Source organism: Schistocerca gregaria, chromosome 3 (genome assembly GCF_023897955.1).
Source record: "Schistocerca gregaria isolate iqSchGreg1 chromosome 3, iqSchGreg1.2, whole genome shotgun sequence".
Classification (NCBI taxonomy): domain Eukaryota; kingdom Metazoa; phylum Arthropoda; class Insecta; order Orthoptera; family Acrididae; genus Schistocerca; species Schistocerca gregaria.
Window position 1 is genome coordinate 333,770,235 of NC_064922.1, and position 15,763 is coordinate 333,785,997.

A 15,763-nucleotide genomic window follows, 5' to 3' on the forward strand; every position below is an offset into this window, starting at 1 on the left:
GGCAACGTGATGTACAACGTCACGTTCCCGGGGACCTGTTCTGAAGCGTAATTTAAACTCGTTTTTAAAAGTTTCCCACTCCATATCATCAAAGTTCTGATTGTATAATGTTTCATATATGTCGGTTTCAGTCAATGCAAGCGGTACGTCATAAAGGATCACCAGCGGGTTCCGCATTTTTGGTCGTTCACATTTGATTATTGTGTTTAACTTGGTATTATTCAAAATGTTGTCTCTGTCTTCCTCAGTTGCTACGTCCACTACTACTACATTTTTGGTTGCCTTTACTTTGTTGATTTTGATTTTGTCTTTAGCAGGGTCTATGGTGGTGGTAAATAATTCTTGAACTTTCTTGACTGTCTGTCCGGGCAGGGGTCTTAAGAAGACCGCCGTGTCCGGCCTTTTTGATACTTTGGCAATTGCTTCTTTGGTTGTTTGTGGTGTACGCGAGATTTACACACTCCTAAACATCCCTAGGTCCACTGTTTCCAATGTGATAGTGAAGTGGAAACGTGAAGGGACTCGTACAGCACAAAAGCGTACAGGCCGACATCGTCTCTTGACTGACAGAGACCGCCGACTGTTGAAGAGGTTCGTAATGTCTAATACGCAGACATCTATACAGAACATCACACAGGAATTACTGACTGCATCACGATCCACTGCAAGTACTATGAGAGTTAGGCGGGAGGGAAGAAAACTTGGATTTCATGGTCGAGCGGCTGCTCATAAGCCAAACATCACGCCGGTAAATGCTAAACTACGCCTCGCTTCGTGTAAGGAGCGTAAACATTGGACGATTAAATAGTGGAATAACGTTGCGTGGAGCGATGAATCACGGTACACAATGTGGCGATCCGACGGCAGGGTGTGGGTATGGCGAATGCCCGGTTAGCGTCAACTGCCAGCGTGTGTAGTGCCAACAGTAAAACTGGGAGGCGTTGGTGTTATGGTGTGGTCGTGTTTCTCGTGGAGAGGGCTTGCACCCCTTGCTGTTTTGCATGGCACTATCACAGCACAAGCCTAAATTGATGTTTTAAAGACCTTCTTGCTTCTCACTGTTGAAGAGCAATTCGGGGATGGGGATTGCGTCTTTTAACACGATCGAGCACCTGTTCATAATGCACAGTCTTTTGGCGGAGTGGTTACACGACAATAAAATCCCTGTGATGGACTAGTCTGCACAGAGTCCTGACCTGAATCCTATAGAACACCTCTTGGAAGTTTTGGAACGCCGTACCAGGCCTCACCGACCAACATCGATACCTCTCCTCAGTGCAGCACTCCATGAAGAATGGGCTGCCATTCCCCAAGAAACCTTCCAGCACCTGATTGAACGTATGCCTGCGAGAGTGGAAGCTGTCATTAAGGCTAAGGGTGGGCCAACGCCATGTTGAATTTCAGCATTAAGGATGGAAGGCGCCACGAATTTGTAAGTCATTTTGAGCCAGGTTTTCGAATATTTTTGATCTCATAGTGTAGCTCAATAGCGTCAATTAATACCATGCTGCCGATCTGTGGACGAAAAGAAAATAATGGAAGCACAATTGTTTTCTTAAAACTTGGAAACAACATCAAAAGGCTCTGAATTTTTTTATGCCGTTAGTAAAATTTTGGTTGAAAATAGTTTGTCTTGGGACATAGTTATAGGAATTTTGCACTGGCGGACACCAGCCACGCTAGGTTCATGTACTGGCTTTCTGAGTATCGCCGAAGAAAATATCATAATCGTATTTTCTCTCACTGTATGATGCACAGACAGGCCCGGTTTAAGTAAAGTGCTATGAATATTCGTTTCCTTCCAAGCCCCATGTAATGATCTCAGTGCTGAACACCAATCTTCAATCTTTCATACACAAACAGAATGTTAGAATTGAAATCAGAGGGAGAAGTATTTCTTTTGAGACAAGGAAAGATGATCATCTTCATTCATTAGTGAGGGCATTATATTTTGCCAAGCATACAATATATTGATGGTGTTAGGACAGCAACCAGCCACAAATTTACTTTGAGTTCCTTTATTCAAAGGAAACCGTTACCAGCTTCGAATCGTTGTGATTCATCATCAGACGGTTATCATGCTTTCTTTCTTACATTTGGTGTGTTTTTATAGATTAATTGTCCTAAAATATAAATGAAACATAATTATAAACACGCCACACACAGATGGTTGCGTTACAGATTTTCGTTGCATGTGATTTACGTGAAACGTCGGTTTCGAGTGATTGTTTTCATAACGCTCATTCAATCGATGTAAATGCATTCCCACTGCATCCTCGTTGTTGCACACGTAATAGTTCTTACTGTACACTTTAGATCTGCCGCTGAGATCATTTCAACCACGCACCACATGTTTTGATACATACAAGGAGGTTATAAATATATGAGTGTCACAGATGCTATGAAATATCGTAACATTTGACGATGATGTCCTATGTTTGGAAAGGATCATATATTCTTTTACAAAACTGTAATGCCTTTTTCATTGGCATTTCCTTAGCATACCTTGCAGACTTCCTTGAAACCCTGAATAATCTGAATTTGAAACTGCATATTAGAGACGCGACAAAAATGGATGCCAGTGATAACATAAGCGCCTTCTCACAAACGACACAACCATGGCAGCATTGTCTGGATATTTTCCTTACTAACTTCCCGTCATTCCCTCGACTGAATTAGTTTCTGTGTTGGCACAGTGTGATGTCAACGAATGGAAAATTATAATCAATGAACGCCTGGAAATGTTTCCAAAAGAGTTCAAACTTCATTTTCCTCACTTGTCTTCAGAAGACTGACAGTGCAAATTAGCGATATCATCATTCACGATTGACGTGCATGCATTTACTGATGAAAGACAAGATGATGCACCTGAACAAAAATTAGATTCGATTGCTAAAGAACTGTTTCAAAAATTAGAAAATATTTTGGACCATTTTTCTTGCTACTTTTCCAGTAGTGACAAAGGAAGCTTAAAAACTCCTCGTAAAGTTCTCATCTACATACTTATGTGAGACGAGTAAGAGGTCCATAATTAAAGAATTTGTTGCTAGCGCACTCGAGCTGATGTAATTTCGGTGTATTGCTCACGCGCTGCCTGCGATATGTAAGCTAGAAGAGAATCTGAGACCAAAGAGCAGTATTGACTGCAGTAAGAACTGTGTGTTAATAGGAGTAAGGGTTTACTAGCGAGCAGTCGTGTCTGGTGTATCGTCTTGGCTGGGCCGGTCGTGTGCAGCGATGGCGGAGCCTGAGCGTTGTAGGATAAGAAAGCAATACCGTGTAAAAGAAATGAATTAAATAACCACAGTGGTTAACTATGAAATGGAAATTTTACCATCAGAATGAAGGAAAGAAAATGCAGTATCTTGTCACGAAGAGTAAATGGATCAGAATTAACAAGCATTAACCAGAATATACTGTACACATCGTATGATAGCAGTCTTGACTAATTATTTTTCTTTCAGAATACGAGGTGATTGATGCAGGCTGTCAGACAGAACTACAGATGTTAATTTTAGTGATGAAATATGCTAGAAGTAAGAAACTCTATCCTATATGAAGTAATGAGTAATAATGAATAGTTGTATGAAGTAAATGGTAATATGAATATGCATAATGAAGTGTCTATTTTTTGCAGATGATAATAAATGATGATGAATAGTTGTATGAAGAATATGCTAATATGAATAATGAAGTTTTTCTTTGCAGATGATGATAATGATGAAGTTTATATATTTACTGTTAGTTAAGAAATGCTATGTAGTTATTTAAGTATTTGTTGCAGTTCCTTTTGACAGTATGTCTTATGTTGCATAGTATAATGACTGAATGTTTGGAAAAGACAGCTAGAGTACATACATATTAAGTACACGTTTCATTACCCGTTAATTCGAAGTTCACTATTTTTCTGCATAATCTGCATTTCTTCTTTCAGCTCAATAATCCATTTTGCATTTTTTCCAGGAGAAGCCTTTCGTGACATAATATGCTATAAGTAGTCAATTATTAAACCTGTTCTAGTACTTGCATTTTTTTTACCCAGTTGTGTCTATCATTTATGAATGCGATCACATATACTGTACTTATTTCATAACCCTGCTACAGCTGACTCATGACGAATGACGTTAATAATCCTTATTTCCAGCAATAAGTCAAAAGCAAAGATTTTCATGCCCCAGCAATTAATTATCGATCCCAGTGCAATGCATTGCTAAAAAAAAAATAATTGTTACGAGTCCCAACTATTACCAGTATACAACTAAATAATGCTACCAGTTTAAGATATATTTTTAGTCTTAAATAAAATTTGAATTTTTCTGTGTATTGATTCCATTATGTCTATGTATTATTGGACTATCGACCTAGAGTAATAGTTCCAATGTCTTACATTTTAAGTATGTCTTATGTCACTTACATGATATCGTATATAAACACCACTAACTTGATGCTACACTCAATAACTTGTGAATAACACTGAATAATGTTTTGTAACACTATATGAATACTTTGTAAACGGCCAATGAATGCCACTGATTCAATCAGATGAGTTATGAATAGTTTTTTGTAATACTCAATACTTGCTACATGTTTAGTAACTGGCCAATGAATGCCACTGATTCAATCAGATGAGTTATGAATAGTGTTTTGTACTACTCAATACTTGCTACATGTTTAGTAACTGGCCAATGAATGCCACTGATTCAATCAGATGAGTTATGAATAATGTTTTGTAATACTCAATACTTGCTACATGTTTAATAACTGGCCAATGAATGCCACTGATTCAATCAGATGAGTTATGAATAGTGTTTTGTAATACTCAATACTTACTACATCTTTAGTAACTAGCCAATGAGTGCCAATAATTATTCAAATCGGTTGATACACTAGGGTAATTCTATGATGACTAGCATAAGACTTAATGTGTCCTTCACCTTCTGACCTAATTACCAGCAATTACTGCAATATCCGTTTATCCTGTCCATCCTATGATCATGGAGCACTATATTGGTTTTTGCACTAATTCTACGTTGCTGTAAAAGTGTGAATTCTACAAGAATATGGTGTTGACATATCAAGCTGTCCGCCACCTTGAACGATGGAGATGTTATCATGGTCCTACTGTTTGGTGTACCTAATGTACTACCAAAATGATAACACTGAATATTAATACAACATTTCAGTGTCTTCGCTACACTGATAAACACTTCAGGGAAGAGAACTTCAGATTGTCTCACTTGGTGTTGTGCTTCTGTAGAAAAATATGGACTTTCAGTGCAGCTACGTGCAACCTACTGTGCTACAACCATGATGCAATCCTTCCCATTCCTTTCCTAGTTTTTATAAAATGGTGAAGACTGATACAGTGCGTTTAAATTTTTGTAAACGATAGAGACTTATACAGTGCGTGTGCACTTTATTTAATTTCTTAATGTTTTCAATTCATGTAAAAAATGGTAAAGACTTATACAGTGCATTTAAATTCTTGTAAAATGATAAAAACTTTTATAGTGCGTGTGCACTTTATTTCCTTTGTTAATGTGATCAGTTCATGTAAAAATGCTAAACACTTATGCAGTACGTGTGCACTTTATGTCATTTGTTAATATATTTTGTACTCATTGCGTATATACTTTGTCATTTCTGAATATGTTTTGTACTCAGTGCGTGTGCACTTTATTTAATTTCTTAATATGTTCTGCACTTATCAATGATGTATATACTCTGTGATTGTAGCCTTAGTAAACTAAATAGATTGTAGAAAAATTTGTTGCTCATGGCAAGTCCAATTGACTCACGATCGCTGCCAAATTTTTGCCCCCCAGTGGAGGATTATGTAAGAGGTCCATAATTAAAGAATTTGTTGCTAGCGCACTCGAGCTGATGTAATTTCGATGTATTGCTCACGCGCTGCCTGCGATATGTAAGCTAGAAGAGAAACTGAGACCAAAGAGCAGTATTGACTGCAGTAAGAACTGTGTGTTAGTAGGAGTAAGTCGTTACTAGCCAGCAGTCGTGTCTGGTGTATCGTCTTGGCTGGACCGGTCGTGTGCAGCGATGGCGGAGCCTGAGCGTTGTAGGATAAGGTAAAAGCAGCCTCGCGCATATGTAGTATTGTTACATCAAGTCCCATGTAAATGTTTTAAAAAATCTGTTAATAACAATCTTTCTCATAAAAAGTAACTTCTGACATTCATCTCAATTTAAAGAATTCACTAATTTCTCCAATCCTTGGCTATCCCGATTATTGAAAAGAAAAATCAGTTCCTTCTTTTTATATAAGCAAATCTATCGGCCAGCATTGCACTTAGCTGCGCCAGGAAAATTTCTTATAGGAGCAGATATATACGCGTTATCCGGCGATCTAATTAAGGTAAGATTTTTCAGTTTATTCAGAATGATGCATCAGGGCCATGACGCAGCATTGCTGACGTCCAAAATTTACCAGGTTAAATTGACTGTCAATTATTGAACGTTATAAGTGACCCACATTTTTTTATTGAGAGATTAATCACATTTTATTATTGATACGTTACGCAATTTTCCTGTTGGTAGGTTATACTGAATGTGAACGACATAATTATATTTTTTACAGTTGAGAGGTTTAGGAATTTTTCTGTTTTGAGGTTACACTAAATGAGAATATTATTCATATTATTTTATTTTGTGGGGAGGTTACAACCGGATTCTCGACATTAGCCGTCATGAAAACATAACACCGCTGTCTCCAGTACGTGGAGAGTAAACTTACATGTGCTTTAATTAGATAAGGAGCTCCTTAAAGAAAAACAATTTCGACCAGCTCATTGATGTTCTGAATTTTTCTTGTAACTTCCATCACATAAAAAATGTTAGATGTGAAAAGTGTTGTTCAAGTGAAAACAATATCCTTGGGTATTTAAGTAAAACATAAAGACATTCCTATTTCGGCTATCAATTACTTTGAAATCTGTTTTCCTGGCATGGCCAGTCTGGGGGCGATCTGCAGGTATGGAAACTGAAGAAAACTTCACAAGCCAAGATCGCTAAAAAGCAATTTATTGGATGCGCGGTTTCGGCAGAGCTATGGTATCGTCATTGGATCTTATCCTTTCAAATTTTTATAGCATATTACCCATCAGTGTTACAAGTCGATTCACACTACATATGTAAGGTTCACTACTAGTTAGGTGTACACATATGTACTACTAGTGGAGTGTACATATGCAAATGAAGCAACGTGTAATTCTGATGGATAATATGTTGTCAAAATTCAAAAGGGTAAGATCGGATGATGACAGCATAGATCTGTTGAAACAGGCCATCCAGTAAATGCTTTTTAGCGATCGTAACTTTTGGAGCTTTCTTCAGTTTCCATCACTTGAAACGCTATAGTTTTGTGTTCCTCTGCATTTGATAACTCTCTTTTACTTAAGACCGGATTGCAGATTGTTATCAAGTGCAGTTTTTCGAAAGAAGCAAAGAAATAAATAAATAAATAAATAAAATAATGTAAACATAGAGGAATGAGGAATTCTAGGGTTGCAAGTGGGGGCACCAGGTAGGAAACGTTGGGAACCACTGCTTTAGACATTAGAGGCAGTATTTGGATGCAGCGCGACAGTAACCGAGATCATACCGCGCGTGATGCTGTACGAGAACTCTACAACGCATTTTCTGGAAGGTGGTTAAGAAGCCCTGAACATCCGAAATGATTTGCCCGGTCTAACATCAGCAGATTTCTTTTTGTGGGGGTATCTACAAAATCGTGCTTGATTCGCCCAACACACAACCCAGATGACACACATCCGATCGCAGGCAGTTGTGAACAGCATGTTGCATTTGCCCCTAAACCATCCGCTAAAGAAAATGACAATAATTTGTGTTTAATTTATTTCTACATAGCTGGTTTAAATATATCAGCTACGTTATACAAAAGGATTATTTTTTTATTTTTTTAAAAATTTTTAATTTTTTTTTAAATTTAACTCATTGCTGTACTCTCTGGAAAATAAATTAATTGAGTTGCTAACTCTACAGAAAGAATAATCTTTAATACGTTTCTCTGTCGAAATAAATATCCCTTCCACATCTTACCTGGGACATCCTATAAATCCCGGACGTATCTCGGGAAATGAAAGTGGGCAATAGAATCAGCAGTTTAGAGACAGTCTTTCTACCTGCACACCATTCGAGAATCTGACAGACTTCTTTTTCTTCTTCTCCTACTTTTCGTTCGTATTTACCCCATGTAGGATGGGCACTATGAAAAATTTTAGCAAACTTATTTTAATACGAGGGGCGTTCTGTCAGTAAAGCAACCTTTTTTGCTGTAAGCATGTTGGTACAACATATTATTCCCAACTATTTTAGCTAGAAAACCCATAATCTCCATTCAATGCGACGGCCTTACGCCAACTTACTGGAACGGCCTGTATACCCGCATGGTACCACACTACTGGGCGACGTCTGAGCCAACGTCTTTCAATAACCTTCGCATTATTCAGGCACTGTATCCTGCGAAGTGCAACCTTCATTAGGCCAAACAGGTGGAAGTCGAAAGGTGCAGGATCTGGAGCAAAGGGCGGATTAAGAAGAACAGTCCAATTAAGTTTGATGAGCTACTCTGGAGTGCGAAGATCTGTGTGAGGCCTTTAGTTGTCGTGGAGAAGAAGAAGTTCTTTTGTATTTTTGTGGCAACAAACACACTGCAGGAGTGACAGCTGTGTGCTGCCAACCGGAACGCGGGAGATCGGACAGTTTTGCGCGACCTTGTGCGAAGATAAGAGATGCCTCGACTCACCGTGCTTTGGTTCGCTGTCAGGTCTCTGTAGACACTCTGCAAGCACCTTTGAATATCTGCGATTGGTTTTCCGCCAGAAGAAATTCCATGACAGCTCTCTGCTTGGAGCTCACCCAGGTAAAAATGCTCAGGATTGACATCACGTTCTCTTCAACGATGAGTGTCGCATATGCCTTCAACCAGACAATCGATGGAGACGTGTTTGGGGGCAGCCCGGTCTGGTTAAACGCCTCAGACACACTGTCCAGCGAGTGCAGCAAGGTGGAGGTCCCCTGATGTTTTGGTGTGGCATTACGTAGGGCCGAGGTACGCCACTGGTGCTCATGGAAGGCGCCGTAATGGCTGTACGATTACGTGAATGCCATCCTTCGACCGATAATGCAACCACATCGGCAGCATACTGACGAGGCATTCGTCTTCATGGACGACAATTTGCGGCTACATCGCGCAAATCCTGTGAATGACTTCCTACGGGCTAATGACATCGCTCGATTAGAGACGCCAGCATGTTCTCCAGGCATGAGCCCTATCGAACATGCCTGGGATGGATTGGAAAGAACTGTTATGGACGACGTGACCCACCAACAACACTGAAGGATCTACGCCGAATCGCCGTTGAGGAGTGGGACAATCTGGACCAACAGTGCCTTGATGAACTTTTGGATAGTATTCCACGACAGATACAGGCATGCATCACTGCAAGCTGACATGCTACTGGGTGTTAGAGGTATCGGTGTGTACTGCAATGTGGACCACCACCTCTGAAGGTTCCGCTGTACGGTGGTACAAAATGCAATGTGTGGTTTTCATGAGCAATAAAAATTGCGGAAATGATGTTTATGATGATCTCTATTCCATTTTTTTTTACATGTTCCTGTACTCTCGGAACCGACGTGATTCAAAAAATTGTTTGATGTTTGTACAATAGAAACTCCATAAATTAATCTTCTCCGTGAGGCCACATGGTGAAAGTATCGTCCACATAGCTCAAAATACAGTAGGTGTAAGGGCAGCTGATGCAAGTGCTCGTGCCTCGAAATGCTCCATAAAAGGGATGGTCATCAAGGGAGACAGGTTTGCCCTTGACTACGTCGTCAGCCTGTTTAAAACACCCTTGGTTGAAGATATAAGAGGCAGAGGAAAGAGCATGCCGAAACAAAAGCTGTGATGTCCACTTGAAACTTATTACTCCGGTGTCCCAAAAATATCGCTTGTTCTTACAATTCTGAAGTCACTCTTACATTCTAGATCACATACGCGACCGAACTGTTCATCAACTACCGATTAAATCCTTTTAATGCATTTATTAACATATTTTAGTAGAAAATTGACAAAAGCCACTACTGATCCGACCGTCTACCGTGACGCATGCTCTCAATCTCAACTATAACGCAATAATTAACATAACTGAAGAGACTGTCCACTGTAACCTCCACTACATGACTGACGCTACCAGCCCTGACCTTCCAGTTCCTGCTGACTCAAAACAGCATCTGCCTCGAGCGCTTTAGCCAATCACAGCAAAGGTAACTTCCTGCTACTGCATATAGTGGAACCTTGCTTGGCCAGTAACAAGCGAGGATTTTGTTCCCATATGGGTGACCCCATGCCACGTCAGCCAAGTGCCACGCTGGAACCTCCACCTCATTCTGCCCTGACAGTAGGTCTTGTGACAAACACAATGCGTCTCAATACACTATATGCCTGTCACTCTGCAGAAAATGACGGTGGAGCAGCGAGGCAACCTCAAGTTTTAAGTTTTCTGTCCGTGGGACACAATTCGTCAGATACGCCCGAATGTCGAAAGGTATGGTCGTACCTCCACGACGACACCCAGCCCACAAGGGGAAAATGGTACTTGAGTGTCTGACCAGCAAACGAATTGCAGTCCTGGTTCACTGCGTAATCGCTGGATTTGGCACCAGCCGAATAGTGGTACAGTGTACATCCGCCACGCACCGTATGGTGGCTTGTGCAGTATCTGTTTAGATGTACATATAGATGTAGACTTCTAGTTGTTCTCCAAATTGAAGTTGGCAAGGAAAGTTACGACACAAATAAGGACACACAAGAAAATTGTACCGGAGCACTAAAATCAATTACGAAAAACACTTCTAAAAAAGTTTTAAAACAATTTCTGTTGTGTATTCAGTGGTTTCTACATCTACATATCTACATATATACTCCGCTAGCCACCAAGCGGTATGTGGCGGAGGGCACTATTCGCGCCAAAGTCATGGCATCACCCTGGAATATGGCATCACCCTGGTAGCCGGTATGTAGAGCCTGTTGTACGAGGTGTATTTTTTAAGTAAGTATCGTTTTGAAATTAAAAAATACATTCTAAGACATCTCAATAATTTTATTATTACATGGTCAATATCGAGGCACTTGTCATAACGTTGTGCCAGTTTTTGAATACCCTCCTCATAGAAGTCTGCCGCCTGACTTGTTAACCACTGCATCACCACTGTTTTCACTTTGTCATCGTCTTGAAGACGCTGACCGCCCAGGTGTTTCTTCAAGTGCAGGAACAGATGGTAGTCATTGGGTGCAAGATCTGGGCTGTACGGAGGATGATCTACAGTTTCCCATCGAAAATATGTGCATATCCGTCAACATTTTCGGTACCCAATGTGCACACAATTTTCGGTAATTCAAGTGCTCGGTCACAATGCCATACAAAACACTACGAGAAACATTAGGACAGTCATCCCGCAAGGAGTAAATCGTAAAGCGCCTGTTTCCTCTCACCTTATTGTCCACTTCCTGCACCAAACTTTCATTAACGACCGAAGGACGCCCACTCCGTTGTTCATCATGCACATTTGTGCGGCCATCTATAAATGCTCTCACCCACTTTCTTACCATTCCATCACTCATAATGTTTTCTCAGTAAACCACTCAGATCTCACGATGAATATTGATCGCTTTTAGGCCTCTAGCATTAAGAAATCTTGTAACAGCCCGTACTTTAGAGTCGGCGGGACTCACGATTATCGGAGGCATGTTAAACACTCAGTACACAACGTAAACAAGGAAGAATCAGACTGTAATGGCATCAGTGCGTAGGTTGAGGTATAGGATTTCATGTAAAAATAAAAATATTGAGGTATCTAAGCACTTTTTTTTAATTTGAAAACGGTATTTACTTTAAAAACACGCCTCGTATAACATGCACAAAGAGGGCCAGCTGTGTCTAGCATGACCGCTGTTTCCAAAAACCGTGCTGGTTTCTGCAAATTGCTGAAAACGGTATACAGAACAACATCAGTATTTACATCATTTTCAGACTCTTAATTATAGCTGCAACGAGTTGCAGAACCACTTGTATGAATATCAAGAGCTCAAATGGAAACCCAGTTCTAAGCAAAGAAGGGGAAGCAGAAAGGTGGGAGGAGCATACAAGGTGAAGCGAAATTCGCGCACTCGGGATTCGCTGCTCGACTATTTACATGCCAGCGATAAAAAAATGCCTTAGAAAATTTTGCCTGGCGATTACATCCGTCAGAAAAAGGACGTTAAAGAGTGGCAATCTGGCAACACTGTAACCACATGTATGGTAAATACCTCTGTCAGTACATGAAATTTTTGATGTACAGTTGGTGCAGCAGACAGAGTTTTGGATTAGCATGCGTTAATTAGGTCGATGGTTTGATCCTGGGTGGAGGCATATGTTTTTTATTTGGTAAGTGTACTTGATGCGTTACAGTTTCTAGCATCTTAATCCTCAACAGCGATTGCAGCGGGTCCCCTAGAAAACACTTACACACTACAATCGTAGAAATGGAAGATTGGTCAGCTTTGGAAGAAGTGGGCGTGAATTTATCTGCACTACTTCATCTACTAGACGTGAAACCTGTTTTCTTTGTACCCTCCTCCAACGGTGCCATAGATTAGTATCAACTATTATTCTTGCCTCGTTCACATCCATTACATTTCATTAGACCCTTACGTTACCAGTAGGAGGGCTTTGAGAAAAATCGAATCACCATCACCCCCCCCCCCCCCCCCCCCCTGAACCATGGACCTCGCCGTTGGTGAGGAGGCTTGCGTGCCTCAGCGATACAGATAGCCGTACCGTAGGTGCAACCACAACGGAGGGGTATCTGTTGAGAGGCCAAACAAACGTGTGGTTCCTGAAGAGGGGCAGCAGCCTTTTCAGTAGTTGCAGGGGCAACAGTCTGGATGATTGACTGATCTGGTCTTCTAACAATAACCAAAACAGCCTTGCTGTGCTGGTACTGCGAACGGCTGAAAGCAAGGGGAAACTACAGCCGTAATTTTTCCCGAGGGCATGCAGCTTTACTGTATGATTAAATGATGATGGCATCCTCTTGGGTAAAATATTCCGGAGGTAAAATAGTCCCCCATTCGGATTTCCGGGCGGGGACTACTCAAGAGGATGTCGTTATCAGGAGAAAGAAAACTGGCGTTCTACGGGTCGGAGCGTGGAATGTCAGATCCCTTAATCGGCCAGGTAGGTAAGAAAATTTAAAAGGGAAATGGATAGGTTAAAGTTAGATACAGTGGAAATTAGTGAGGTTCGGTGGCAGGAGGGACAAGACTTCTGGTCAGGTGACTACAGGGTTCTAAACATAAAATCAAATAGGGGTAATGCAGGAGTAGGTTTAATAATGAATAGGAAAATAGAAATGCGGGTAAGCTACTACAAACAGCATAGTGAACGCATTGTTGTGGCCAAGATAGATACGAAGCCCACACCTACTACAGTAGTACAAGTTTATATGCCAACTAGCTCTGCAGATGACGAAGAAATTGAAGAAATGTATGATCAAATAAAAGAAATTACTCAGATAGTGAAGGGTGACGAAAATTTAATAGTCATGGGTGACTGGAATTCGGTAGTAGGAAAAGGGAGAGAAGGAAACATAGTAGGTGAATATGGACTGGGGCAAAGAAATGAAAGAGGAAGCCGCCTGGTAGAATTTTGCACAGAGCACAACTTAATCATAGGTAACACTTGGTTCAAGAATCATAAGAGAAGGTTGTATACATGGAAGAAGCCTGGAGATACTGACAGGTTTCAGATAGATTATATAATGGTACGACAGAGATTTAGGAACCAAGTTCTAAATTGTAAGACATTACCAGGGGCAGATGTGGACTCTGACCACAATCTGTTGGCTATGACCTGTAGATTAAAACTGAAGAAACTGCAAAGAGGTGGGAATTTAAGGAGATGGGACCTGGATAAACTAAAAGAACCAGAGGTTGTACGGAGTTTCAAGGAGAGCATAAGGGAGCAATTGACAGGAATGGGGCAAAGAAATACAATAGAAGAAGAATGGGTAGCTTTGAGGGATGAAGTAGTGAAGGCAGCAGAGGATCAAGTAGGTAAAAAGACGAGGGCTAGTAGAAATCCTTGGGTAACAGAAGAAATATTGAATTTAATTGATGAAAGGGGAAAATATAAAAATGCAGTAAATGAAGCAGGCAAAAAGGAATACAAACGTCTCAAAAATGACATCGACAGGAAGTGCAAAATGGCTAAGCAGGGATGGCTAGAGGACAAATGTAAGGATGTAGAGACTTATCTCACTAGGCGTCTCGAAATTGATGTGTACCGTTAAATTGTTCAGAAATGTTCATTGGTTCAAACACATTCCAGGTGCAAGGCAGGTCGTGGAAAGCACTCCCAAGGGAGTTTGAGCAAAATTGTCTGTATTTTGGGTGACGGACAACGACATAATGACGGTCATTGAGGTATGTCCAAAAATCGAGTACAGAGTCTACAGTTTGTCCAAATAGGTAGTGAATGGCATGTCCGCGAATCCAATTCACAGCATTGGTCTTTGTCCGAGGAAAATAGTCACGTTCCGAAAATAATAATGAAAGGGGAGTAATCCGATCCGCAATGTCCTGCATTAGAAAAGCCACAATACGACGAACCAAGTGCCAAACCTCCACCGCCGGTCCGCAAACAAACCGATATTCATCATTGTCTGGCACTCCACACGTGGAACACAGAGGTGATTGGGCGAGGTGGATACGATGAAGGCGAAATTGGTTGATTTGCTTAACATTGAGAGTTAGGTACCAGACAGATTGAACATTCGTGTCAAGGTAACAGGCGAACACCGCGCGCCATACATGACGCGAGTCAACCTGGGGGAACTGTTGTTCAATCGGGTTAGGTGGACGACCCAATTGGAGGGCATTGTATACTGCCTTGGTCTTGAGCAAAAGTTGTCTTGGTAAGGTGAGGCGTAGATAACTGAGTTCAAGAAAGAAGTATCGTATATAATGAAACTGGGCCGGAACATCCGAGATCATCACTGGAGCTGACAGTGAGACCGGCGAATATTCCGACAGGATGAGACTAGATAGGCTCGTTGGGCAACGTGTCCATATCGTCATCTGGGAGCTGACAAATAGGGCGCGAGCTCTATCTGGCACGTGAAACAGACCTATCCCACCTCGTTCACGGGGAAGAGGAAGGGTTGCATAGTTAACTTTGAACATCAGCCCAGAGCTGACGAAAGATGCTATCGCTGCCAACAAGCGACGTGCCACAGTAAGCGGAAAAGGTAGAACTTGTGCTACATGGAATCTCGGGATGCGATATATATACAGGGTGATTCAAAAATGCATGTAAATATTTTAAGGGTGTATTTGTGAGGTAAATATAAGACAAAAATGTTATATACAATTTTTGCTATACTTGGCTTATTACAGAGTTATGAACAAAACATGATAATACATTCAATACAACGTAAAGTATTTACTTCCCAGAGTTCACAGTTTAATTACAGTGCATTTGGACTAAAAACGCAAACTGGTAAATAAACGTGACGTAACAAACTGAAACAATTCCTCGCGAATACTGTAATACTTTAGTTCCTGTTGATTGAACTAAATCAATGCAAAATAACTAAGGAAAATACGTGAAGAATTTACAGACTGTACTGTACTGTATTTGCACAAATCTTAATGCAATGCATGTTCAAAATGCTGTCC